Raw genomic sequence first — 27,983 nt, forward strand, 5'->3', positions numbered from 1 at the left:
GGTAAAAAGCTGATGAAGGAAAACATTTGGGGTAGGCGAAGTGTCACAGCACATTTATGAATTGTACTTCCTCAGACTGTCAGATATGTTGAATGAACCCTAATTATCAGTTATGTAAAATACACACCATTGTCAGATTGTCCTACCTTGCTTCCACAGCCTGGGCTAGTTAGGGTTCTGTTTCTACAAACTCAGAAGAAAAAAATAAAAGCAGATTCTGCTGACTTGATTAGAAAGCATAGCTTCTAAAAACACTCACTTTATAGACAGGGACTTAATTAAGTCTTAAGATAAAGTTTTCTCTCTTTTGCTCTGTTTAACAAATAGACTACAGACACAGGCATTAGATGGTAGACAAATTCTTCCTGCATAATTTGTGAAGTTCTTGCTTTTTCTCCATCTTCAATTGGCACTCATTTAGTGTTCAATTTTAGATATATAGGATTAATGTGTATGTACTCTAGGTTAGAGATATTAACTGCTTAGCTTAACTAAAACTATAATTAAAATACTTAAAATGCTTGCAGTTAATTATATACACTTAAGATTTTGATGGTCCCCCTTTAATGTATTACATATTGCTAAAAATATGGAACACACATTGGAACTTTCACTACACAGCTGGACCCAGAGGCAATAATAAAATATAAATTATACTTGCTATCTGGGGGAGGGCTGTACTGAGATTGGTTTGAAAAGGTGAAGCTTTAGGTATTAATTTTGACCCTGAATAAATGCTTGACTGATGGTTGACGTGAAGGACATCTGTATGAGTAAAGACTTTGAACACAAAATTTCATTTGGCTATTTTGAAGTGGTCATGGTTCTGTTGTTGTTTTGTCTTCTTGAGCCAGTGGTGTCTGCAATTTGTCTTGGGGGATAAAAGTCACAGTAGTTGAAAGGAATGGAGGTTTAAATCCTCACTTTCAAGTGGCTCCATTCTATTTTGTGCAAGGTATAACCCCCTTTCATCTTTGGGGGAAAAAACCACTGAATAGAAAAGGAAGAAAGCCACACTAGATCTTGGCCAGACTCCCTCCAGAAGCCTTCATTCAAAGCTTGCTTTCAGGTCCAAGGTTGAGGTTCTTCTGGCTTTGCTCTGTAGTCTTATTGCCTTTCTGTGTCTTCTTATAAACAAAATGGTGTACCATAGAGTATGTTTATCACATAAGATAAGTTGCAGAAGTATGAAAGTGAATTTCATTAAGCTGAAAAGCTTTCTCTATATTATGACTTTTACTACAGCTTTACAGTAACTCATCTACCTAAAATAATTGGAGTCAAAATTGACCTGTGAAATGGTTTTACTTATATCTTCCCCTTTCCTCTATTCCTTGCTCTACTTCCTGAGAGAGTTTTTAATCACCTCAATTGACCATACCACCCAATTTCTTAAAATTTGCTTAGCTGGTAGATATTTAAAGAATTTTATTTTAATAGTTCCCAGAATGCACCTGAAGTAGATGATAAGGTGGAACCGAGTGGCCATATAATGCACCAAGGGCCTGGGAAATATGAGGAAAGTCATCCCAGGGTCAGATCCTGGCCGGAGATAAAAATATGCTTAGCTCAGACAGAGAGCTGTATTAAGCTATCATCCTTTGATGAGTGTCGTGGGAATAAACACGGATAGGTTTGTATTGTGCAGATGTTCATGGCTTCAGACTGGAATGCTGTCTGTTTGCACTGGGGATATTTCCTGACTCATTCCGAGACATAGGAGTGTTGACAGGAAGCTCTGGGTGAAATATAGTGTAAAAGACCAATGGGAAGTTTTCTGTCACCATAGCCGAATGATTTCATCTGCAATAGAACAGAGTCCACTCCTTCAGATAAGTACAAGCACTGAGGTTGTTCTCTCTACCCATTTCTTTCTTCTCTGCTGTTTTTGGTGCATGTTTGAGTATGCGTACACATGCGTATGTGTGTGTTACACATATGTGTGTGTTGATACCAACATTCATTTACAAAGTCATGCCTTGTTAACTCTAAAATCTTGTCCTTTGGCATTTATACTTTGGATGTGCAAATAGGAAAGCTTGTCTTGTCAAAACATTGCTATATGTCTAAATGAGGGAATGTATTCAGCTAGAATCTTCATTCTGACATTCATTATCACCCAGGGCGTGTACGTGTGCGTGTACACACACACACACACACACACTCTGTAGTAGTGGTTGTAAAAGTACTAAGTTTCCTCAGCAAAGGGGAATTTCCTGACTTATGTCCAAACAGAAGCTTATTTTCTCCTAAAATTAAATAGGCACCGTTTCATTGATTTTAGCCCAGTGAGACCCTTTTTAGGTTTATGAACCCCAGAACCAAAATATAATAAATTTGTGTTGTTTTAAGCCACACAAAAAATTTAAAAAAAAATTAGCCACTGTTACACTTAAAGCATGAAGGGCCTCCAAAGTCAATAGTTACCCTAACTCATCACTTTGCCCTTAACATAAGTCACTGTTTCGTCCTTCAGCCATTTCTTAAATATACATTATCCATACTTTGTCCATTAATTTACCCCACCCAAATTTTGGCATAAGGTCAGACATAGATGTATAAACAATTCCATTCAATTTCGTTTAACACAACTAATATTTCCCAAGTGCCTCTTTTGTGCCAACCTTTGTACTAAGCATTCTAGTCAGTATAAAAGTGAAGATTCATGGGCCAGATTTTATTTTCCTAAGGAGTCTCCAGAGATACTTTAAACTCTTAGTCAGATGATCAACACTATTTACTGGGCATCTGTGGGGTCTAGGAACTGGCTAGTTGCAGTTGGGAAGCATGTATTTCAAATGCCTCTTTTAATTTCCTGGATACTCATAAGACCTTTTTATTCTATCAAGTGTTTGCAAGCATGTGGTGATATGACCAAGGGGACTGAGAAAGGCTAAATAAAAGCACCTGTTTCAGAACTGCATGTAAATGGAGAGGTATAAAAAAAATGTAGTTTTGTTCATCACAGGGGCAACTCAGCCAATTCGTCACCATCAGCCAAAAGCCAAGTCCTTCTGTTATATTTGGATTGTTCTCCATGGTAGTGACCATATGTTTGCATTTATTTATTCAGGCTAGTTGACTTGGCCCCCTTCATGACCAGTGACTTTTGAGATATCTCGGTGACAGAAAGGACACTAGAATGAGGGGGTGGGGTTCAAGACCCAGGATTCATACATGTCATTCTCTGATTAATCAAGCTAAATAGTCCCTTGGGGGCCCACAAGAGATATCTAAAAGGTATCTCAAAAAAGAATATGATAGCGTAATAAGAGATACTGATTGAGATCTTTTCTGTCTTTATAAAACACTGAGAAGTGTGGAGGTTATAGTAGAAGTGATAGCCTGTAGAGAGCAAAGCCATTAAATTCTATAAGTCTGAGTTAAAAAAAGAATGTCTGGTTCTTATCTGAGACTCCCACTCAGCTCCTGTTTGATGATCTTTGGTCATGGGAGCAATAAGTAGGGGACTAGAAGTGTTCTCGAAGGGAGGGAAGAAGAAGAAAGCACTCAACCAGTCCCTTTCCCTCAGTCAAATGGAATTTGGGGCTGGTGAACAAATAGAAGTATTCACAACAAGTGTGTGGGTATCTGCTGTAAATGAAGACTGCCCCTCATTCCTCGGTTGGCTGGCCACCAAGGTACCAGTGTTGCTGATGTGTCCTGATGTTGCTGGAGTGAGGGAAAGAGGACTGTGGAGAGTGGGTTAGTGATAAGGCCAGGCAGAGTTATCAAGGCCTACATCTTGAGGGTTTGTTTTCTGGGAGTATGGAAAATGGATCTCACCACATTCTAGGCCCCCAGATTGAGGCAAAGAGGAGAGAAGAGGCCCTGCAACTTGGTAGGCATCATTGTAAGAGGGAGCAGAGAGGAAAGCATAATGATACTACTCTATGGAGCATGTAAGTCAGGCAGCAACAGACTAATACTGTCTATTGTCACTGATGTATGGAATCTAAAAAAAAAACCTGAACTCACAGAGAATAGAATGGTGGTTGTCAGAGGGTAAGGAACAGGGGTAATGGGGGGATGATGATCAAAAGGTACAAACTTCCAGCTATAAGATTAAGTTCTGAGGATCTAATGTATAGCACGGTGACTAATTAACAATACTCTATTATATACTTGAACATTTAAAAATGACTAGTTTATAAATGTTATCACTGCGCGCGCGCACGTAATTTTGAGAGAGGATGGAGGTGTTAACTACCTTAATTGTGGTAATCATTTTGCAATATACATGTGTATCAAATCATCACATTATATACCTTAAACTTACATAGGTTACAGATCCATAATATCTCAATAAACATGGAAAAAAGTTTGATAACATAATCAAACAAACAAACATACAAAAACCTGACCATATCAAGCAGTGATAAAAATGTGGAGGAACTAAAACTCTCCTACACCGATAGTAGGAATGTAAAATAGTACAACCACTTTGGAAAATACATTGACAGTCTTCAAAAAAGGTAAACATACACCTTTGTTTATGATTCTGCCATCTCACTTCTAGTTATTTACCCAAGAGAAACAAACACATGTATCCATACAAATATTTGTATATGACTGTTCAAAGTAGCTTTACTTAAATAGCTTTAAACTGGAAAAAACTCAAATGTCCATCAATAACCCATGTATAAACAAATTTTGGTATATCCATACAATGGAATACTGCTCAAAAAAAATAAAACAAAACATGGAAGCATCTCAGAATTACTATGCTGAATAAAGGAAATCAAACTAAAAGAAAAAAGTGAATACATACTGTGTGATTTCATTTATATGACTTAAGAAAATAAAAAGTGATCTATAATGAAGAAAACCCAGATGAGTGGTTGTCTGGGGACTGCGATGGTAGTTGTAGGAAGCGGGAGGAACAGAAAAATTACAAAAGGCCACAGGAAAATTTTGGGAGAGGTGAATATATTCAGTATTGTTATGGGCAGAGTGTTTGTGTCCCCCTAAAGCTCCTATGTGGAAGCCCTAACTCCCAGTATAATTGTATTTGGAGGTGAAGCCTTAGGGAGGTGATTAGGTTTAGATGAGGTCATGATGGTGGGGCCCTCATGGTGGGATTAGGACCCTTATCTTTCTCTCTCTCTCTCTCTCTCTCTCTCTCTCTCTCTCGCTCGCTCGCTCGCTGTGGCTCTGGCTCTCATGATCATGTGAGCACACAGTGAGATGGCAGCCATCTGTAAACCAGAAGAGAGATGTCAGTAAGAATTGAATCTGCTGGCACCTTGACCTTGGACTTCCCAGTTTCCAGAACTGTGAGAAAGGAATGTCTGTTGTTTAAGCCACCCAGTCTATGATTTTTTTTACCATAGCAGTCTGAGCAGTGCGGATGCTTTCACAGATTCATACAGATGTGAAAACTCACCAAATTCTATATTTTAAGTACATTCAATTTATTTCATGTCAATTAAACCTTAATAGTACTGCTAAAAAAAAACCTAAAATTTCCATCTTTTTACTACAAGGGAATTTGAGTTTTCCAAAAACCTTACTGTGAAGTTAGAATTCTACTAGAGACATTTAGCAACTGCAGGTTGGTCGTCAGAAAAGGGATATAGAATAGACACAGGAAACAGATCAGAAGCATGTGGTCTGGTGTGAACTGCAGTGGTTATACAACCAGATTCTCCAATTTATATTGTGATCTGACTAAGCAGTCCGAGCTATTGTCTTCTGCTTCTTTAAACTAACAGCCAGTGGTTATTTAGCCATTTCTCTTAATGAAGAAAAGAGATAATGCAGCTTCAAATCACTGGTGTACTCTTCAGCCCCTTGAAGCAGAAAGCAGTAGAGAAGAATACTTAATTTCTGAAAAATTACATTATAGAACTGAGGGAAATAACCTCAGAGTAGAAAAGTGGGTCCCTTGTCCTGCCTCAAGGCCATTTCTTAATGAACTCTCCTAAGGAAAAGGGTAGACTATCTTTATCTTAAAGACCTCCAACTTTTTCGGGCTCCTACTTCAGAAGGACCCAGCAAAGTGAATGGAAAGGGTGCTGGCCTGGGATTTCAGTATCTCTGGGTGTCCTTGGCTAAGTTACTTGTCCAAAATTGCATGAACAGAGGAGGATGGATGATGCCCCCTGCGACTATCTGTTTTCATTATCAATAATCCAGTGGTGAAATGAGTCAGAATCTTGTCATAAGCCCATGCCTGGTGCTGGAAAGCTTCTTTAGCAACTGTTTAACATACCCCTCCTCTCCTTCTGCACACTTCACCCCAGATTCTCAAGACTGCTTATTCTGCACTATCTCCACATTATTTATATTTGCAAATGCAGGCCAACTTTGGAAAGAACAATAAAATTGTTTTTGTTTTATACCCAGTGTATGTAATGAGTCTTCTCCCCTTTAATCATTATAAGTTACAGTAGGACAAAATTAAAATGATTCTCACATGCGAGGAGTTGTTCATCTGTCATGAGAAAGAACAGGTTATTCCACTCCCCTTTGAACATCTGGTATTTTTTCCTGAGGTAAAATAAAAGACATTTCCAGAAGCATGAACAGCGCAGGTTTGAGGATACACTTGTTGTAAAGCTGATGTCAATGGGAAGACTGGTTTCCTTTCTTGGCCCTACCATGAGAATATTTCAGAGAGCTCAGACCAATTTCCTAGCTTTCCTGTGCCCAGGATCAAGGAAAATGGTAAAGCTGAGGAAGATTCCGAATAAGAATAATGAGTCAAATTTGTGAAACACACTTTATTTTTTTTAAGGTGGGATGGGTTATCCCAAATGGAGTGCATGAGAAGTGAGTAGATGGATTATCCATTTTTTTTTTTTTTGAGTGGAATGGGTCATCCGTTCCATGCACAGCAGGTGTGTGTTGATGTAAATGAGCTTCCCCTTGCTCCTCCCACTCTGCTCTTCCAGCCTGGCTGTGATGTGGAGAAGGCATCCTTCCTGAGCTCATGACTGTAAATGGGCCACATGCTTGATGCAAGAAATATTTAATAATGCAGCATCGCTGGGACTGACTGTACCCCTGTCACAGTGCTGGCCTTTCTCTCTGGATATTATCAGGTTCAGTCTATTCATGCACCAAATCTTCTGGCATCTATTTTTATAAATGACCCTGCTTTTTTGAAGCTGTTCATCATTTCCAGAAATGAATTCTTCTCCTTACAGCAGATATTTCCTTCCTGTTCTTACTTAGAAATGTAAGTTAGACAGTTCCTAATAACTGCAGCTCTTTGGTATGGTGATATGCCATTAAGAGACTTAACTTTTAAAATTAGATGAGATGAGACTTATTGAAAATGCAATTGCCATTAAGAACTCCACTTCTAGGCCTGCCAAACACGGGTGTGACAGCACTAGCAGCAACAGTAGCCAAAGAATGTGACAAATTCAGGTGACATCTCAATTCTCAATTTCCCTCCCATGAGGAAGTTTTATGGTGTGTATATGTGTGTGTGTGTGTGTGTGTGTGTGTGTGTGTGTGTACTCCTGGGTGGGCAGGACTGAATACCATGTAAGTACTCTGTTTACACGAGGGTAGGCCCTCACGAGTATTTACACATTCAATTGGCTCAAGTTGTTTGAAGTGGTGCTGCTCTCTGCAGTGTATGTATAGCTAAACTGTCTAGCATATGGCCTGCTGACTTCAGAGCCATTGTCTTGCGTAATTCTAGTGCTCACAGTTACATTATGCTCTGAATGAATGGTGCCTCCTGCAGTTGTGTTGTGGCTCTGGCTATCTTGATTCCTGTGGCCCATTTGCTGCTGTTCTTCAAAAAGCAGTCCTTTGTATAGAATTCCCTGTATGAAAGCTTCTGTGTCTTACTAGAAGTGCATCCAAAGTCATTACCTAGGTTTTTAGCTACAGCTGCGCCCCAGCAGTGAGCAGCTCTTCCCCAATGTCTACTATTGTGCTTTGCTATGTTGCTATGTCCTGAAACAGCATGTTGGTCCACCCACTCTGCTTCCTATTAGCATCTGCTTCGATTTTTTTTTTTTTTTCCTGAAGTGCTGCAGTGGAAAGGGAACCTTGCAATTAAATCCCAGCTGTGCCCCTGACTGTGTGTTCATAAACTCTTCAGTCTCAATTTCTCCATCTGTACAATGGAGAAAATAACACCAACCTCCAAGGATTATGAGATTAAATATGATGCTACAGTGGCTCTGTAAAGTGGCATTTGGGTCAAGTACATTTCCCTGAATTTCCTTCTTTGTATGTTTCTGGACAGGGTGAACTATTAATACAAGAGAGATTCTTGAGTGAGCTTGGGAGGGTAGAAGGGAAGTTGTAGTGCAATCTACATCATTTTCTAGTTCGAAGATATTGTTGCTTATCTGCTGGCTTAGCTCATTGGTCTCATCTGTAACTGCTCCCTCTCCCCCTGGGTTCTCCTTCAGTTTCTCAGATTCTTGATCCAGATTGTATGTTTAGCTCTGTGATGAAGGACCCAAGCTTCTGGACGATGCCCATATTATCGTGATCAGAGGCAACAGCAAATGGCAAATTCCAGTCCATTCTCACGGGCTCCAGCTTGTGCCTGTGCCTTCAGGCTTGTCCATGCTCTTCTTCACTTTACATCTATCTTCTCCTCCCCACTATGCAATGGGGACTTATATTTTCAGCATCAGATTTGAAAACAACAGACTTCCAGGGACTACTTATCCAGCTCCCACAGTGCATAACTCAAATTTCTATAACACATCCTTTAATAAATAAATACACACACGCAGAGCTATATCTTTTGGCGGTTTGGTTCCCTGATTGAACTTTAGTTGACAAAGATATGATATATAAAGTACCAGGATTATGGGAAGCACTAAATGATGGATGGATGGATGGATGGATGGATGGATGGATGGATGGATGGATGGATGGAGTGGATGGATGGATGGAGTGGATGGATGGATGGATGGATGGATAGATGGATGGATGGATGGATGGATGGATGGATGGATGGATGGATGGATGGAGTGGATGGATGGATGGATGGATGGATGGATGGATGGATGGATGGATGGATGGAGTGGATGGATGGAGTGGATGGATGGATGGAGTGGATGGATGGATGGATGGATGGAGTGGATGGATGGATGGATGGATGGATGGAGTGGATGGATGGATGGATGGATGGATGGATGGATGGAGTGGATGGAGTAGATGGGTGAGGTGGATGGAGGGGGCAGATGGATGGATGAATGACACAGAACTACTGGCATGGATGAGGATGGATAAATTGATGAGGTAGAAAGGAACAGAAAATTTATTGAGCACCTACTATATATCAAAAACTATACAATGTGCTTAGGAGACAGTTGTGTAAAAGTCAGAATAGGCCCTTGTTTTCATAATTGCAGTTCGATAGCTTTATTTATCTTTCTTGATAACTTGCTTAATTCTTGATGAGGATCATTTAAAGGCTATATGGCATAGAAGTGATGCTGAGATTATTAAAGAAGGCAAACGAACTACATATACCTTCCTTTTCTTTTCCTATATCTTGGCATCATATCTGTACCACAGTATATGCTCTGTAAATGTTTAATGAAGAAAGCCTAGGGCAGGTTCAACTCTCACAGCCCCCAAAGGTGACTGGGCATCCATTCCTGTAGTAGATATCGGGTGCCCAGGAGTGAGGAGCAGGCTAGCCACACTGACCAAGTGTTTCATTCCCTTGTTATTAATCCCTTTCACAAGGAACATTCTGACCAAATAGGAATCTCTAGTTAAGGTCTTGCTCTTTTTTGCTGATATAATGTTTTAGCCATTTCCCTGGCATAAGTTAGTTTGTGATCTTGGGTTCTTCAGAATTGTCATCTCTTTAGAATATGACACTGACTTGGCCATATTTTTGTAATATATTGTGTGTCCTTAATGTATAGGATATCCAGAGGAAAATACACATTGTAAGGAAGACTCTGGTGTAGTTACTGCTTACTGGAAGTTATGCTGAAAATATATAGCAAAATGATGGCATGGGCAACAAGTAATCAAAACAGGTGTATGGAATCCTAGAGGTCCCCTGCTTTGCTATGTCTTAATCCTTAAGTTTCTGGGCTCCAGGAAGATTCAAGAGGTTCAGGGGAAGAACCAGGTTGATTGAATATTTAGGTTGGTCCTGGGGAAGAACTAGGGGCTCAAAATGGAAGGCTGTTATTATTAGAAACTGATACAGATGAACTAATGCACACCAGCTAAATATCAACTCTGTGCTCACTAGCCATGTAATTCTGGCTGCTGCCACAATAGTTTCATGTTTATGTTTATACCATTAACCCAACTATTTTATAAATTAGGACTTTACAAAGCCACCCAAAGATTTGTTGAGAATTACTGACCCCACACTTTGCTATACTATAAATTAATTACAAGAGATTTCTGGCTTAATGAAGGCATCTTATCAAGAGAACAATCTCTCTTTCGGTCGAATTGTTTTCTCTGTTGGTTTGGACTCCACTGATTATTGTTGCACACCACTGTTCTCCAGGATGTCATATGCTTGGTTGTCATCTAGCTCCCTGCCCCTCTTCTCCTCCCCTTACTTCCTACCTCATGTGAACTTTTGAATTGTTCCGTTTACAGCTCCTGATAGAAGAGGTTCTTTGACTGACTTGTGAAGTGTCACCCTACACATGCACAGCTTAGTACTGGGCATCAGAAGCAAGGGAACCCTTATGCAGTTTCTGGAGCTCTGTTTCTGTGTATCTCCCTCCTACCCAGTGCTGTGCCCCTCAGATTCCATCCCCATCTGCCTGATTCATCATTTCTGATCTCAACTCAACATGATGGTCATTCTCTGCTCAGATTACTGCTCCCTGATCCACACCTGTGAAGTGCGTCCAGGTGGAAAGCCAGGGACCGGGTAGGCTTATTGTTTCCTTTCTCTGGAGATCACAGTCCTAGGCTGCAGGTAGCCTAATGTCTGAAAACTGTTGTGTCATAGGTTTTGTTTAGTTTTCTAGTTGTTTCTGGTGGGATGGTAGATCAAGTCTGGTACTAGTGATTCAGAGAGGTAGAAGCAGAAGCTCTACCTTGGTTTTTGAGCCAGGAAGAGCTACACAGTGCTTCAAGGCACTGCCTTCTTCAACTGGGTGCTCCTGGTGGGTGTGCACACAGCCTTTTCGACACACTGTGGCAAAGGATGGTGCAATTTAAACTCCCTTTGGAGGAAAGAATCACTTCCTAACTAACATCCAAATTGAAAACTGCTTTCCTACTTTGGAAAGAAAAATGGATGCTGTGATATTTCTGACTTCCTATGGATACATATCATTAGACAGTCTGTGTTTTCCTGGCTGCAACAGCCTTGAGTGCATGGGTGCTCATTATTTAACATTTTCATGCCCAGGGTCATGTAAGCTGCATGTTTTTTTCATGTGTACCCTTTTAGCACGTAGCAGCCAACATGGAAACCCTTCTATCTAAAGAGATTTGTGTCTGGGGGTCTCTCTGCCTGGTTCCAGAGAGGACTGTAGGAATAATACGAATAATTCACATTTGTGTTTCACTTCATAGCTTATAAAGAAAGGCTTTCACATCATTATTTCACTGAATCCTCACAAGTAGCCTGTGAGGTAGGCAAGGTAAGTAATATTTTTCCAAGTTTACTGGAAAAGAACTAACAGGGAAGGACTCCAAAATTCTGCTGCAGATGGTTTCATAACTTTATTCTGAGTCCCTCTGGTACCATTTAAGATACACGTTAAATGATAAGTGCTTATTGTGATTGTTGAATTAATTAAAGTAATATAAATCCAATTTTGCTGTTTCAAGTGTTGTAATTTTTAAAGAAATAGCCTATGTCCATTCAAAACTGTGTTGCAAATGTGTTCTTTATGATTCAGTTCATCCTTCTGGTGGGGAGCTAGACTCTTCACACTGTGAGGCCATAAATCAAGCGCCACCATGTGGCAGCATAAACAAATTGCAGGCATAGTCTCTAGTAGGCCAATCTTAAAATCCTTGTTGGTTACAGCATACAATCAAATATGGCCAACATTGCTGTAGACACAGACGAATAAGGAATGAGGTGGGACTTTTAGGAGACTGTGGGTAAAATGTCATAGTAGATACCACTGGATTCCCTACCCAAGTCTCACACTTTCTCTTTCTGAATTATTCTCTAGCTTCCTAACTTAGAGGAGTGACTTCTCTCAAAGCCAAGGCAAGACATTTAATCAATCAGTTCTACCTAGACTGAGTACCCACCACGTGCCCAGTTCCATGCCACACATTGGAGATACAAGCTGCGAAAGCAAATCTTTGAGGAGACAGGTAAGTTCATATATAATTGCAGCAGGTTTCAGCCAACAGTAAGTAGAGGAAATGTCACTCTATGATCTTGTAATGAGTGAGGTTTTGTGGCTTACAGATGACTTAGCTGTTTGCATAGGGATTTGTCTTCCATTTCCTAGGAAGGATGCAGCCTCTGGGGTCTATCGACGGGGCACTGAGTCTTCTTATCAATTCCATGTTTGCAAAGGAGAGCATTATGTGCCACAGTTGGCTGGGAGAGAGTGCTGGCTAAAGGAAGACATCAATATAAACAGTCTACCCCTGCTGATGGGAAAGGAATGGGCCAATAGCCAAAGATAATAGACCTTCCTATGTGAATAGAAGATTCTTATTTAATAATAGTAACAACATTAATATTAGCTACCAATGATAGTATACCTAATAGGAGCTAAATATTATGTCAGGTATACTGACATACACACAAGATAACTGTTGTTATCTAATGTTACAAATCATAACAGTGGTGTGGTAAATATGAGAGTTGAATTTCAGACCGTACTGATCTGACCCAAGGTGTCTACACTGACCCTCAGACAGTCATAATAAATACTATTGAGTGACTGTGTGCCTGTTCAGTGATGGTATTTTAGCTAATATTGAGTACGTTACCCTTATTGATTTCCCTTTTTCCTATATTAAAAGTCTCTACTGCTGTACTCAAGTCAGCATGCTTGGAAGTGTGTGGTTAGTATATGCCTGTGGAACTTGCTGGAGTAGAGATTTTTCTCCCTTTCTGAGTGAGGGGCTATTGCCAAGAAAAAAAGAAAAAAAAAAAGAAAAGCAGGCAATTCCTATAAAGCAGTTTTGGCTCTTTGGGTCAAGAGGTTTGATGCAGAAAAATTAAGTGAATAAATGTTAGTTTGCAGTAAAATGGAGTAAAAGGAAGAGGTGAGGGGCTAGAGATGGTAGTGGAAGCGAAGAATAGTTATTAGGCTATTTATATCTTCTCTGTGGCTTTCCCCCTGCTGTCTGGCTGGACATGATCTTGAATAAGTAGCTGCAAGCGCTGGCTGGTATCTTGCCTTGCTCAGTAAATATGTTCAATGGACAGGGGAAAATGATTATTTCCCATTGCACTGTTATTAGAAATGGAAGTCCCCATATAACAGAAGCAATTTTTCGGTTCTGTTGAACTGCAGTTTGCTACCTTGTGAAAAATAAGGGCTGTGCAAAATATAGACCCTGAGTATGACAATTTCAAACTTTAAACCTTCAAAGAAAACTCACGTTTTTTCTATGTTTTCTATTTAAGGTTGTATGAATATATATGGAATTCCATATATATGGCATTAGGGGAAATTAAAAAATTAAAAAAATGAGAAACCAAGGAAACCTAAGTTGCTAATTTTTTTTATGCTATTTTAGAGAATATGCTCTCTCTCTCAGCCTTTGTTTAGCTCAGCACAATGAAAGGAAGCTGGTCCAAGTGGCTTTACTGAAAGGTTAGAAAAAAAAAAAAAATCTTTAGATCCTTATCATTCTTCCCTGTCTGCAGCTCTCTCCCAGATGTTGCCTTATTCATTCACGAAGTAGCAGTAATACCCTGGAAGGTGCAGAGCCCCAGGGCCTTGGGGAAGTACAGCACCAGCTCAGATCTCGTATTCTTAATTCAAGTTAAGGTTGCTATTTGTCCATAGACCGATTTCATTTGGGCCTCATGCCTCCAGGCCTGTACTCATTTGTGTGGCATATAATAGCAATTCCCTTCTAGCAGAATATAACCTGGAGGGATTGCGTTCTTGCAAAAGGCTAGGTTAGTCCTTGGAAGGTGGTCTGAGGAACAAATGGCCGAGGAAGAAATTGTCCATCTGACCTAGGGTGTCATGTCTCATGTGTTGTTTCAGTCTCACCCATCTTACAACAAACTTTTAGCATTAGGGGGTATGGCAATAAGTTAAACTCTCCACCTTCAAGGATATTATAGTCAAATAGAAGGGATGGACTTGCAAAAGAGCAATTTATGTACCATAAAATGATTGCGGCAAGGTGGGAATAGGCAAAAATATGTAAAGCATACAAGGAAGGAGCCATCCATCCATCCTCTTTTACCAAAAGGACATTCATTTCCATAAGTATTCCCTCTCCCTTCTCATTTGTAGTTAATCAGTCATTCCTAACTCATTACTGTCTCTCAAACTCACTTAATTCTTTCCATTCTCACAACAGTATCGCATTTTACGAAGCCCGCATCTTCCACTCAGACAATGGCAGCAGGCTCCTTACGGGTCTCCCTGCCTCCCATTGCCTGCCACACATTTTTCTCTATATTTAATCTTTCACTGGATCTCCATTGACTTCAAGAAGATTCCCAAGGAAGCCCTGGCTGGGATCACTTCCTTGGCTCTCTTTCATTAATGACACCGATGTTGACTGAGCACAAACAATGTGCCAGTCCTCTCTGTAGTACTAGCCAAGGTTGTGGCAGCTGGCTGAGATAGTCCCCGAGTAAAGCTGAGTTACCTATTTATCAAATGAGTTCAGAACCTTCTCTAACTACTCAATAGTTTTGTTGGGAAAATAAAATAAGGTGCCTATGAGAATGCCTCAAAAACATGGAAGTATGCAGGTAAGGGCTTGTCATGGCTTATCCCAGGGCATTTGAGAATCTTATGGAAGTGTTGCCTCCCTCGTATGGAAAAGGAGAGTCTAATACCTTTGAAAACAACTTGTGTATCTAATAGCTGCTCCTAAGGCAGCTTACTGTGCTAATTAGAAAGGTCTGGGTTTAAGTGCTGGATTTACCATTTTTTAGCTCTGTAACTTTGAGTGAGTTCCTTAACCTGCCTAAGCACACATCTCTTCACTGTAAAAAGAGGATTATATTAATCTGGGGACAGAGCCAGGAGTCCAGTTTCCAGGCTCTTGGCCTCACGTGGAAAGGTGCTGGCTCAGGTAGTAAATGGCCATCAACTGTGATTGGATGGCCATCAGCTGTGGCTAGTTGGCCGTTAGCTATAACCAGTGAGCCATTGGCCACTAATATAACTGCTGTGGCTACACTAGCAGGAAATGGGGCCTAGCAAGAAGATGGTGGCTGAGCTAGCAAGAAGATGGTTGCTGAGCTAGCAAGAAGATGGTGGCTGAGCTAGCAAGAGCGGATTGCAGTTAGCAAGTGAGGTTGGTTGGCAGAGAGAAGTGGACAGCAAGTAGCGGATCGTGGGGCTTCTACTTCCTGTGTCTCCAACCCAGCCTCCAGCGAGAATATAGTGATATGACTCCCCTACTTATGGCTCCGTGGGTGTTCTTTTTGGTCTCATCATATCCTGCGTTCCTATGTGGGGAGCAGGAGCAGAGACCCTGCAGGCCACCCGCATGACAATTAACACCCCCAGTTTCTTGTGAGGATTGAATGCGACGATGTAGGGAAAGCATTTAGCCCAGTGCCTAGCATGTAAATATAAATGCTAAATAAATGCCACCTGCAATTTTTTTCTCCCTTTGAAAGCCAGGCATTTCATGGGCCAATGTACAATCAAGATTGTGAAAGGTGTTTTGCAATTATGTTATCTCAGAGAGGAAAAAAAATTAAAAAGGCCATCAGTGAAAGTCAAATCTGCACAGAGCAAATCTGCCGAGCAGTGTGTGATTGGCTGGGCAGTTTTCTGGCAGGCCAGGCCCAGGTGCATCGGTGAATGCGACAGGACAAAGGTTCACAATGTGTAAAGTGCAAGCCCCTCTTTCATGGAGGACACTTGAAAAATGCTGACTTCTTGGACAGGGAAAGTATGCTATTTGGTTTGAAATATATGTGGATATATGGATGTATTTCCCCCTCTTGGGGCTTATCAAAAAGGCCATATTTTTTAAAAAGTTTAACTTTTTCCCAATCCAAATTGGGGTTGTGTTTAAGTTAATGGCTCCTGGGGAAAGATGTATGGCTGATCCCATTCTGATAATGCTCTCCAGAGACTCCCTTTGGAAACTTCTGCCTGACGACAGAGCAAGAGACAAATCTGCTGAGATCGCTCAAGCAAAAGGAAAGCTATTTTATTTACAACAAAGTTAATAAATCCTTTCTACTGCATTTTCAGTCCCCTCTTCTTAAGTCGGCAGTAGGAAACCTCGTAAGGGGGGTATGTATGGTGTCCCTGTGCACACCTGTCTAGAACATGCCCCTGGACAGTACAGCTGGGGAAACACACAGCCTGCATGAACCCAGAGGATTCTCAACTCAGTCTGACCTGCCACAGCTTTTCTGTCTCCCTCAACCTCCTTTTATTTCTTTACTTAGTTAAAGAAGCACATTGCCTAACGAGCACAGAGCAAATCCCTATGAATCTATCAGTTTTCTTCCTTGTTTTCTCTTACTCCTTCCTTTCTTTGTCCATGCCTCCGTTGCTTCTCTTCTTTTCCAATTGTTTCCTACTTTTCTAGTTCTTTTTTTTTTGGTATCCTTTCTTTCTCCACCAGTTTTTTTGTTCTCTGACTATATTTACCCCTCCCTTTCTTCCCTCCCTTTTTCTTTCTTTCCAGGAATTCATTGAGGGAGAGTGAGATATATTCTTTAAAGGTTAAAGAGAAGGACTGTCATTCTCCAGGCTGCACCTGTCCAGTATCAGAGAAGATTGGTCCCTTTCGCTGTTAAAGTCTTTAAAAAATGTTGGTCACAGGATTGGGGTGATTCTGACAAAATTACACCTAGTTTTTTGTGTGTTTGTTTTGCTTACTGTTTAGAAAAATCTTTATCCTTTCATTTAGTTTTTATATACTGCAAGACTGCCTGAGACAGTATTTAATGTGTGTAGATTACAGCAGTCTTCTAGATCTGAGGTTACTAATATTTCTCAGGCCATGACACCTGAGAAACAGAGGATTGCTGATAATACAATTCAGTTCTATAAACATTTACTGACTGGCTCCTGTGTGTCAGATACTGTATGCACAGAGATGAAGGTGAAGATGCAGGCTTTGCCTCCTAGGAGCTCCCAGTCTCAGTTCAATGTGTGGTGCTAAGTGCTAAATTATCAGTATAAAAAAAGTGACACTGGAATAGAAAGGAAAAGATGATGATGATGATGATGATGATGATGATGATTTTTGGTGGGGAATGAGTGTTATGGAGGATGAACAGCCCTAAAGAGTGAATAAGATCTCTATGTGTTGTAATGGGAAGGGTAACTTGTACAGAGGGAACAGCCTGAACAAAGAAATGAAGTCTTAAAATACATAGTGTATTTCTGCCATTAGTTAGCAGACTAGTGTGAAAAGGGTGAGTAAGCGATAATAGAAGTGAAAGATGAGGCCAAAATATTTTGCTGTAAAATGATTGTGAAGGTTCCAGGTTATAAAGACTTTGCAATAGGTAATATGTTGGGGGATAATTCTGGTAACATCCCTACAGAGGGTACTGCATTGTATATCACCCCATGTGATAACAATTTTTTATGATAGTGGGAGATGTTATTACATTTTGACTATTTTTCCTAAGTGAAATTTGTCAAACTGTTTTGTGTTTGTTCCTATAAGATATCTGCATTTTTGCTCCAGGGAGAATAACAATACATGCAAATCCTCTTCTTTTTTGGGCTTCAGTTTTTGCTAAAAACCAGTGAAATTTAACCCCAGGGACTAGTTCTGGTCATAAACTGTTATTTGATATCTGATCTATGCTATTTGTAAGCTTGCAAGTGTTCAGTAGAAATGTGAACACTGAAGTTTTTCACCTTCAAGCAAAAGGCTGAAAGCAATTTAGGAAGTTTCTAAGTATAATTCAGGCATTGCATTTAATAAGAAATAAAAAGATGTGGGTAAATCTGTTAACTGGTTATTATTCCTTGACATTCCTGATGTTACCATTTCATTATAGTGAAAAGAATCAAAATTTAGGTCTAGCCTAAAGGGGTCCAGTTTGGGGCCGATTCCCTAAACCTTTCTTGCCCTTTGAATTAGAAGGAAGCTTAGAGAATAAACTGGCTGAAGATAAGGAGACCTATTAAGATACAATTGCTGTATTAGAGATAAGAACAAGGAGTAACAGAAGTAATGGAAGGATTCCAAAAAATATTTCAAGAGATCATCTTCATACATGAGGCACTTATTGGAAGTGGAAGATGAAGGAGAAAGAGGACTCAGACAAGTTTCAGAGGGTTGTCTATTTTGAGAATAAATTGATACTGTTATTAGATAGGATAGAGAACTCAGGTGAAAGAGAAAGGAAAAGACTTCTTTTGGTTTTGGGCGTGTTGGGAATGGGGTGTCTGGGTTATAGCCCAATAGAGAGATTTAGCAGACAAATGGAAGTTTGCATCTGGTGCTCAGGAGACAAGCTGGGCATGGAGAGAAAGATTTTGGATCAACCAGTATACAGACAATGAAATGGAAATAGTAATGCACAGGGAATTAGGATTCTTCAGTCAGACCGAGTTTGTAATGAACTGTCTGGATGAAATTGGACAGGTTGACAACTGACCTTCCTGGACTTTAGTGTCTTTCTCTGCAATCTCCAAGTTTCCTTCTGTAAACTCGGTTGAAGTGTACAAAGCAATGAAGGCAGGTAGAATCTTTTCCTGGCTTTGTGTCCTGCCTCATGATTTGTATGGTGGGCCCAGGGAAGGGAGAGACTGAGAAAGTCAGAGTGAAGCTTGTGGGCTGACTACTTTGTGATAACTCTGATGGAACTTGCTGTTTGGAAAAATGTTTATCATGCTGAAAAATGACTTCAATCTTCCATTTCAAACACTTCCATATATTTCAAGGAATGAATGAGATAAAATAATTGCGCTAAAAATAAAAAAAAAAATCAACAAAGCAATCTACTCCAAAAGTGCTGTTCATATTTGAAAAATAATGCCAGTTCCTTTGGTTCAACTTAGGTGTGCGAGGATTGTCAGGTTGCTAAGGTGTTTGGTCCAAAACACAAAAGCACAAAACACTGAATTCCTTTGTCAACACCTGGCCTTAGTGACTGTCAATCTCCAGTTCCCCAAGGGATTGTCATGCTGGGCGGCCTGTGGGGTCTCTGCTCCCTCTCCCCACATAAGAACGCAGGATATGGTGATGCCAAAAAGGAACACCCACGGAGCCATAGGTAGGGGAGTCATACCACTATAGTCTCACTGGAGGCTGGATTCACATGATGTGCGACCTGCTGTCCGCTTTTTTGCCAACCGACCGACTTTCCTTGACTCCACTCGACTCGACTCCCCAACGCAGCCACAACAGTTATATTAGTGTCCAATGGCTCAAGGGTTACAGTTGATGGCCAACTAGCCACAGCTGACAGCCATCTTCTACCCGCGCCAGCACCTTTCCACGTGAGGCCGAGAGCCTGGAAACTGCTCTCTGGGGCTCTGTCCCCACAGAGAGCTTTATCTTCCATCGGAAAGAAACCCCTGAAGTTGCATGGCGTGGATTAAGTGTGTGATTGATACCTCTTATCTCCACTCTTAGCTGCTGAAGAGATCAAATGGTCCTAAGTAGATGGCACTCAGTGCTGGGCGTTAGCTGGGCAAACCTCATGAATCATCAGAGATGAGACCTCTGTATTTATCAGTAAAAGGAGCAGGGAATTGGTAAAACGGTGGGAGAAGTCTTGTAGAACTGTGTGCGGTTAGGGAAGCAAATCCTGAAAAGGTCTCTAAAAACATTACACATGAAAGAAGAAACAAGTAAGAGGGAGAGAAAATGCTATTTCAAATCACAGCTTCCAGCTAAAGAGAATGGATCTTGCCCTCCCGTGGGGACAGAGCCAGGAGTGCAATTTCCAGGCTCTCGGCCTCATGTAGAAAGGTGCTGGCTCCGGCAGTAAATGGCCATCAACTGTTCCTTTGGTTCAACTTAGGCGTGCGAGGATTGTCAGGCCATCAACTGTTCGGATGGCCATCAGCTGTGACTATTTGGCCATCAGCTGTAACCAGTGGGCCATTGGCCACTAATATAACTGCCGTGGCTATGCTAGCAGTGGATGGTGGCTGAACTAGCAAGCGTGGATTGCAGTTAGCAAGTGGGGTTGTTTGGTTGGCAGAGAAGCGGGCGGCAGGTTGCAGATCGTGTGAATACTGTTTCCTGTGTCTCCAACCCAGTCGCCAGTGAGACTATAGTGGTATGACTTCCCCATCTATGGCTCCATTGTTCCTTTTTGGTCTCACCATCTCTTGAGTTCTTATGCAGGGAGCAGGACCAGAGACCCCACATGAAACCCTGCATGACACCTCCCCTCACCCTTTTGCTGCTAAAGGAATAGATGATATGTGTACCTTGGAAAGTTTGAGATATGTAAAGGTAGACCCAAATGGGGTGTTTGTTAATGAAGCAGTAGTTCTCAATCCTGGTACATTCACATCAGCTGGAGTGTTTCGTAAGCATGATAAGGCCCAGGTCCTGCTAGAGACTCTGAAATTCTAACTTAAGATGTCTGGGGGGAGCTGGAGCAGTTTGACTCAGGCAACTAGAACAGTGAAATTCCAACCTTTTTGGAAATAAGGGCCTGTTGGAGCCCTTGCTAGGAATATAGGTTCCTGTGTCTCATGCACAGACTGATTTAGTAAAGGAAACATGAAGGAATCCATATTTTAAATAAGCATCCAAGTCATTCTGATGCAGATGTTTCAAGAATAACACTTGACTAAACACTGAGACTAAGAATTTTATTCAGAGTTGGGAGCATCCTGGGATGGAGAAAGGGAATGAGGAGCGAGCAGCATGGCAAGAAGTGGGTTGCAATATGGGATGATGTAACAAGTGATTTATTATTCTTGTAGTAGTAGGAATGATAAACTGTTGTAGATGAGAGGGGTCTGATAAAACACTACAAATAGAAATAATTGCATCTAGCATTGTTTGCATGCTTTACAGTGCGCCAGGCACTACTCAAAGCACTTTGCATGCATTAGCTCATAATTCTTGCTAATGTCTAATGAGTATAAGGCAGGTATACTTATTTATCTAAGTTTTACAGATAAAGAAAGTGAGACACAGAGAGGTGAGGTATTTTCCCAAAGTCACACACTGGCTCCAGAGTCCGTCCTCTTAATCACTCTACTACACAGCTCTGTGTCGAAGTGAGTGATGGTTAATTTTATATGCTAATTTGGCTAGGACATGGTACCCAGATATTCGTCAAAAACTAGTCTGGATGTTGCTGCACAGGTATTTTTTAGATGAGGTGAACATTTAAATCAGTAGACTTTGAATATAGCAGATTACATTCCATCATGTAGGTCAGTCTCATCCAATCCGATGAAGGCCTTGAGAGAAAAAAGACTGACCTTTTCTGAGGAACTTGAAGGCATTATGCTAAGTCAAATAAGTCAGTCACAAAAGGACAAATACTGTATGATCCCACTTATATAACATACCTAGAGGAGTGAAAGTCCTAAAAACAAAGTAGAATAATGATTACCAGGGGATGCCAGTAGGGGGAGTGGGAAGTTATTGTTTCATGGGTATGGGTTTTAGTTTGGGAATAGGAAAAGTTCTGGAGATGGGTGGTGCTCATGGCTGCACAACAATGTGAACGTACTTGATGCCATCAAACTGAACGCTTAAAAATGGTAAAAGCAAATTTATTATGTTATCACGATCACTCAATCAACAAAAAAATCTATGAAAGAAAAGTATGTTACAGGAAAAGAATAGTGGGCAAAAAATCTAGTAAAACAGTTAAATCCTAATAATTGCTAATGACGAGCCTGTGGAGCTTATTGCTGCTTTTGAAGGACCTTTAAAATAGAAAAAAAGATAAAAATTAAGTCTTACTTTTCTTTTGAATTAAAAAGGGTGTATTGAATTCAATCAACTTGTGTTCAACAGAAATCCTCAACTGGCTGAAAGTGGGATATAAAAAAGCAGATGGTGGAAATGCCCCCGTGTTGGCAATGGGAATAGCAGATCAAGAGGGTAGAGGATTTTTGAGAGTTGAGGAGACCACTGTTGGTATGGCCACTCATGGTTCAGTTTCACAAAGTTTTACAAGAAGCGAAACAAAGTTAACTTTGGTGTCTGGTGAGCTGATTCGGATGAACCATTGGATAAGAAGGGAGCAAGTGGCAGATCCAGTGGGAGTGACAAGGCAAAATAAAGATATGGAAGGTTGGGGGTCAGAGAGGAACATTTCAGATTTTCAGATCTTGACACAGTGCAATTCTATTGATAATAGAGTCAAAAGTGTTGACTTCTGTGGTAGAGAAGTTTTAGATAGGTCAGAGTTGAGGAAATTAAGGAATCACGAAAAGAGGATGGCAGAGAGTCACCAACCTGGTCTGTGATGTCACTCATTAAGATGAGTAGAAACGTGGAGGCAAGGAGGACCATTGAACCATAGCCTAGAGTCGCAGAAGGCACCTGCAGCCTGCTTGGGGGTACGAGTCTCGTGGTACCACTGGGAAAGGTAAAGCAGGGAAGTGAAGATCAGGGTTATATCAATAGGTGTGGGAGAAGAAGAGACTTCCATTCATCTAGTTTTGTGGAAAGTGCCGAGAACAGCATATTTTTGATGTCACAATTAATTTGATAGTATTTGGAATCATAAATGCCTGTTTCAAAACTGTACACATTAGTATGCTCATGTATTAGGTTGAGCCATATGACATACAAATATATGGTAATTGTAATAGAACTTTCAGGGGCTCCTCACCTCTAATATCCTGACCATTAGAGGAAAAAAAAAAGATTTTAGGGATCTTTTATATATATTTTCAGTATGTCATTTTGGATAACTGATGAGCTCATTTTTTTTCTTATGCAGTACAGGAAACATTTCTTTCATGTAAGGCTATTATTAAGCCCAGCAAATGGAGTATGAACAAATGATCAAGACTTCTATTTTAGTTCTATATCTCAGCTAGCTGTTCAAAACTCTTCTCATAAAAAGTTTTAGGAAATACTAAAATTAGTCTCTAAAGGTGTTTTGTTTCTAGACCCAGCTGGGAATACTAGGAAGCTAGCCTAGTGTGAAATATTTTATCTTTTGGTTAAGTTCATTCACTGTGGTCAGATTCAAGTAACATTTATTAATTACCTGAACATTTTTTATTTACTGGCGCATGTGCTAAGTTCATTCATTATTCATATACCATTTTCAACAGCAACTCTTTCTGTAACCTTACACTATTAGTTAGCTACTATTTCCTCATTGTCCAGATGGGGAACCAGGTTCCGAGAAGACAAGTGACTTGGTCATGTGTAATATATAAAAAATGGAGCCAGGAATTAAACCCAGGTATCTTGGCTATAAGTCTTGTGTTCTTTCTGCTAGTCCTAAAGAAAAATGAAAAATTACATCTAGGGTAAGATACTTGTGATAAGAGGGGTGAAATATTTATTGCTGAATTTGGCTCATACATTTATATTTTCTATCATGTAGAAATTAAACTCTATTTCTGCATGACACTATATATGTCATAGCGTTGAACAAGAGGACCCTGTCATTGAGAAAAGTGGTGAGAAAATTGTCAGAGTATCCTGGACTATGGGAAGATGGTGGTGTAAGGGAATGGCCTGGATATACAAGAAGTGTAATGCAATGACCTGACCTCTGTGACCTGTTAAGTTTGGGAACATGAGAGATGTGTTTGTGTGTGTGTGTGTGTGTGTGTGTGTGTGTGTGTGTGTGTGTCCTATGAATTTTAACATGTAATTTGACACTACCTAGGAAGTACAATTTACCTGAAATATCTTATATATTTCCCTATTACAAAATTTGAACTTGTATAAAGTTTGTAAGATAGACCATTATTATCTATCCTACCAAAGGATTATTTAGTTTACATAAATATCATCACAGTTTAAATATTATGTGACTTATATCTGATTCTTAGAAACACATCTGTTATATAAAGCAACTTGCACTTGTCTTTAGTGATATGAAAGTGCAGGTCTGTATAAGTTTCTGGAGAGCATAGACCTTCTTTCTTATTTATCCTCATATAGAGATTCTTGATATTTTATGTATCATGAATCCTTTGAGAATTTGATGAAAGCTATGACTCTTCTTCTGAGAAGAACTACCTATACATGAATGCTAAGAATCTTGTACTCCATGCTAGGGATTCATGAACTTCTTGGCACAGACCCCTGGCCCTCTGAGGGTTAAGAACCATTGGCACCAACTCCCTTGTGTGGTCGGTTTCGGATATATTTCTTTATGCTCCTCAACCTATGAGTATGGGATGTAAGGTGTGCAACAGCTCAACCTCATCTCCTAATTCACTGTAACTTCAGTCCCATCCAAACCCCTCACTCTGACTAAAGGTAGGGGGAGGAGGCATAATCCCTGTAGAGAAATAGTCAATCGGTCATTTTCATGAAACCATTTTGACATAACTACTTTGGCTTGAAATTTTTGAATTAGACACAAGCACTAACACTACAAGATTTTGTTTCTGTTTTTTAAATTACCAAATAACATAAAACAAGATCTCTCACTCTGTCCCTGAGCCTCACTGCGTGATTGAGCCCCATTTGTGGAGAATGGATCAGAATGAGGTAAAGTTCAGATATGTGTTTGGGATTAAAAAAAAAAAAAAATTGAATGAGTCCGTAAACACATTAATTATGATAAACACCAGTGATTATACATTTTGACATGACTGATGTGTCTCAGCTGAAGGGAGGCACGAGAGGTGGTTTCTGCCAAGAATGTTTCTGGGGTCAGTGGCTTACAGAGTGGTCCCTTGTAAAGTTTGTCTTCAAGCTCAGGAATTGAACTGGTACATTGAAAAGTTTAACTTGTACATAGACAAACTCTGAGGCCATTTCCAGTGCGTATTATATTGAATCAAATTCCTGGACAGCCCTTTTTGTAGTAGCACATCAATTTTTGTAGCAGACATTGCTGTTTTTTTATTGATTTACCATTTCCTTCTCCTCTGACCACAAGAGAGGATTGCACTTTCCATCCCCCCTTGAAGTTCGTTGAGCCCGTTTGATTCTTTTGCCAGTGAAATATAGGTGAAGTAAAATTTAACATGCATGATTCTCTACCTCCTCTTTCATCTGCCTCACTGACCTGTGGAATTCCAGATGGTGGTGCCTCCGTCATGGCACCACCATCTGGAATTCCACAGGTCAGTGAGGGTGACATGGAGCAGAAGCCATTGCCGCCTGCAACAGATGCATAGCAGGAAAAAGAGAAACACTTTGGTTATAAACGATTAAAATTCAGGATTGTTTGTTACCGTCGCATAACCTAGCCTGCTATGCCTGCTATTGGTATCTACTAAACGTACACAATTTTTATTGAAACAACATAAACAGATTAATGAGCTAGTGACTAGGTGGGACAATGGTAAAAGGGGAAATTCGTACGCCTTACGTTTAATGGCCAGCCTGTTCCTCTAGCAGCATCTCAGTCAGTTGTCCTGGGATTCTTGGCTATTCCACAAAACAAACATGTGTGTGCAGACCTATCCACAGCAATGATGCCTTAGAGAATTCACAATGGCTGGGCTGGTCCAGTGGCCCAGGCAAATAAACACCATTTGCTTCCTTTCCCTTTTCATTTTCTCTGAGAGGTGGAGAATGCTCGAGTCTTTTAGCTTCCTCCACTGGGACAGTGGTGACAGTGATCCTGTTGTTCTCAGGAGGCTCCATGTCATGGTTAAGTCACTTGAAACTGTTTAATAATCTGTGCAGGTCTCGTTGGGTCATGAAGTCCCAGAGCCACTTCCCCATGCATTATCTTCTGTCTCCCTCATTTTTTCCCATGAAGAGAGAGTCTCTCAGGATCCTTTAAAGTGTATCCATTACAGGCTTCACTACAATGGAAAAGAGGCTGGGGAAAGTGCTTTCACGATTAGCAGGCACAAACTGAACAAGTCTCAATAAGCGACAGCAACAAGGGATGAAGAGCTAATTCTGAGATCCCAACAATTCATAGGTGTCACCTTCTCATTTGACAGAAGATGATATATAGGTCGAGGGGCAGACGTTGTCATGAGAACAAAGGATTTAGAATAAATGATCTTGTCTCAGAAACAGTCTCTACCATTTACCAGCATTGTGGCTGGAAACATCTGTTTAATCCATGCCGAGATTCTTCACGGGCACCGAGGGGTGCAGTGATGTCTGCCTTGCATCATAACCCTGAGATGTATTTCAAAAAATGGGCTTTCATGCAATGCTTCTTTCATCCTGTTTCATTTCTACTTAGTCAGTAAACATTACCATAACCCAGGTGTCCAGACATCTCCGGTCCTTAAGGGTCACATTTTCCTTTAATGTCTAGTCAGGAATAATCTAAGCTTCCATCATACCTAATCTAAAAGGTCCAATGTTTTCCCTGATTCCACTCTTCATATTTTTCTGAAAATCTCTGAGGGATGTGCACATAGATCACAGATGTATCTTGGCTGTCCTTGTCACATTAATGGGCTATCTGACCCCAGACTGCTTGTTCTGATTCTCTGCAGGCTCCCCTTGCTATTGTGTAACTGTCTCCTCCAAGCTCTAGCTCTTCATCCCTACACTGCCTTTTGCAAAATTTTGGCCCAGCACTATCCTTTTATTCCCTTAGCACGACAAAGACCAGGCTCTGACAATATTATCTTGAAGGCTTAGGGACAATAGAAAATGATTTCAGTGTGGTGGTGGGGGTGGCGGTCGAGGGGAGGAAGGCTTACATTCTCATTGTGCGCTCATAATCACCAGACCCAATCCCTTCCAAATGCAAGGCTTTCCAAATGGTCTCTGCAGAGGTATCACCTGGGAATTGTGTCATATGAATAGTTTCTTGTTAAACACAGACCTAGTGAATTGGAGCTGGGCCTTAGGAATGTGTATTTTAATAAGCTCCCTATGAAGTAGTTATGAAGTCATTTCTCTATTGGAACACTGGAAAGGAATTGTTTAGGAACTTGTACTGTACTGCCATGTTGCAGGGACCAGTGTCTATCAAACCAAAAAAAAAAAAATGATTTGATGATAATTCTCTGACCTGGAGTCTGAGCCTCCAATTTCTCTGGCGTTAGACTAAAGAAACAGACAAATTGAACAATAACAACAGCATCAGGAACTGCAACTCCTTAATATCCCCTCAAATCACTGTTGTTTCCCTATTCAGCATCCATCTCCTTTCTTCTTTCATGCTAATGGAATCCCATTTGGTGGAGCATGATGTGCCTAGCTTTTGGTGATGAATTAGAATTGGTCCAACTCGATTGTGACTATCATGTCCCTTCTTTTGTGGCCTCCCTTACAGTTAGAGGTGGTCATATGACCCAAAACTGTGCAGTAAGATGTAAAAGGAAACCTGGAGAGGGGTTTGGGGAAACTTTCATTTTTCTATCTTGAATATAGACGTGATAATTGGATAATTTGATCCGTGGCAATCATCTGCTAACCATGAAGGAAAGGAAAAGAAAATTACAGAAACATGGTCAGGTTACTAGACCAAAGTCAGGAACTGCCTACCCCCAGTCTTCTTGTGATGGGAGAAAAATGAACACCTATTTTTACGTCTCTCTAGCTCTCTCTCTGTTCTGTTTTGTTTTGACTTCTAAAAGCATTGCCCATCTCAGGCTATCCTCCCTATAAAGATACTATTATTTTAACCACAATGATAATAGCCTTTTATACTGCACAGGCCTATTTTGTTCTTCACTACTGCAAATGTCCCAATTTCAGAATAAAATACTGGCTTAAATGAAAAAAATCTCATTGGTTTTTATCCCTTTGAATTGATGAAGAAGATTGTCCTTAAAAGTTTTTTCTAAAAGTTTGCCTCCCATTTCTGAAGAGGAAAAAGTGCTGTCAGCTTTTAAATATGCCTT

General features: G+C 40.5%; 1 long non-coding RNA gene across 1 annotated transcript in view; it reads left to right on the top strand.

Moving 5' to 3' along the window:
* LOC141571336 (uncharacterized) overlaps positions 1-27,983 on the top strand; it is a 518,221-nt gene that overhangs the window by 88,656 nt on the left and 401,582 nt on the right. Inside the window, exon 2 of the long non-coding RNA XR_016019140.1 lies at positions 12,108-12,255. This is a non-coding gene — a long non-coding RNA (uncharacterized LOC141571336). The remainder of the gene's footprint in view (positions 1-12,107; positions 12,256-27,983) is intronic.

Source organism: Rhinolophus sinicus, chromosome 16 (assembly GCF_057876585.1).
Source record: "Rhinolophus sinicus isolate RSI-liver-muscle chromosome 16, RSI-T2T, whole genome shotgun sequence".
Lineage (NCBI taxonomy): Eukaryota > Metazoa > Chordata > Mammalia > Chiroptera > Rhinolophidae > Rhinolophus > Rhinolophus sinicus.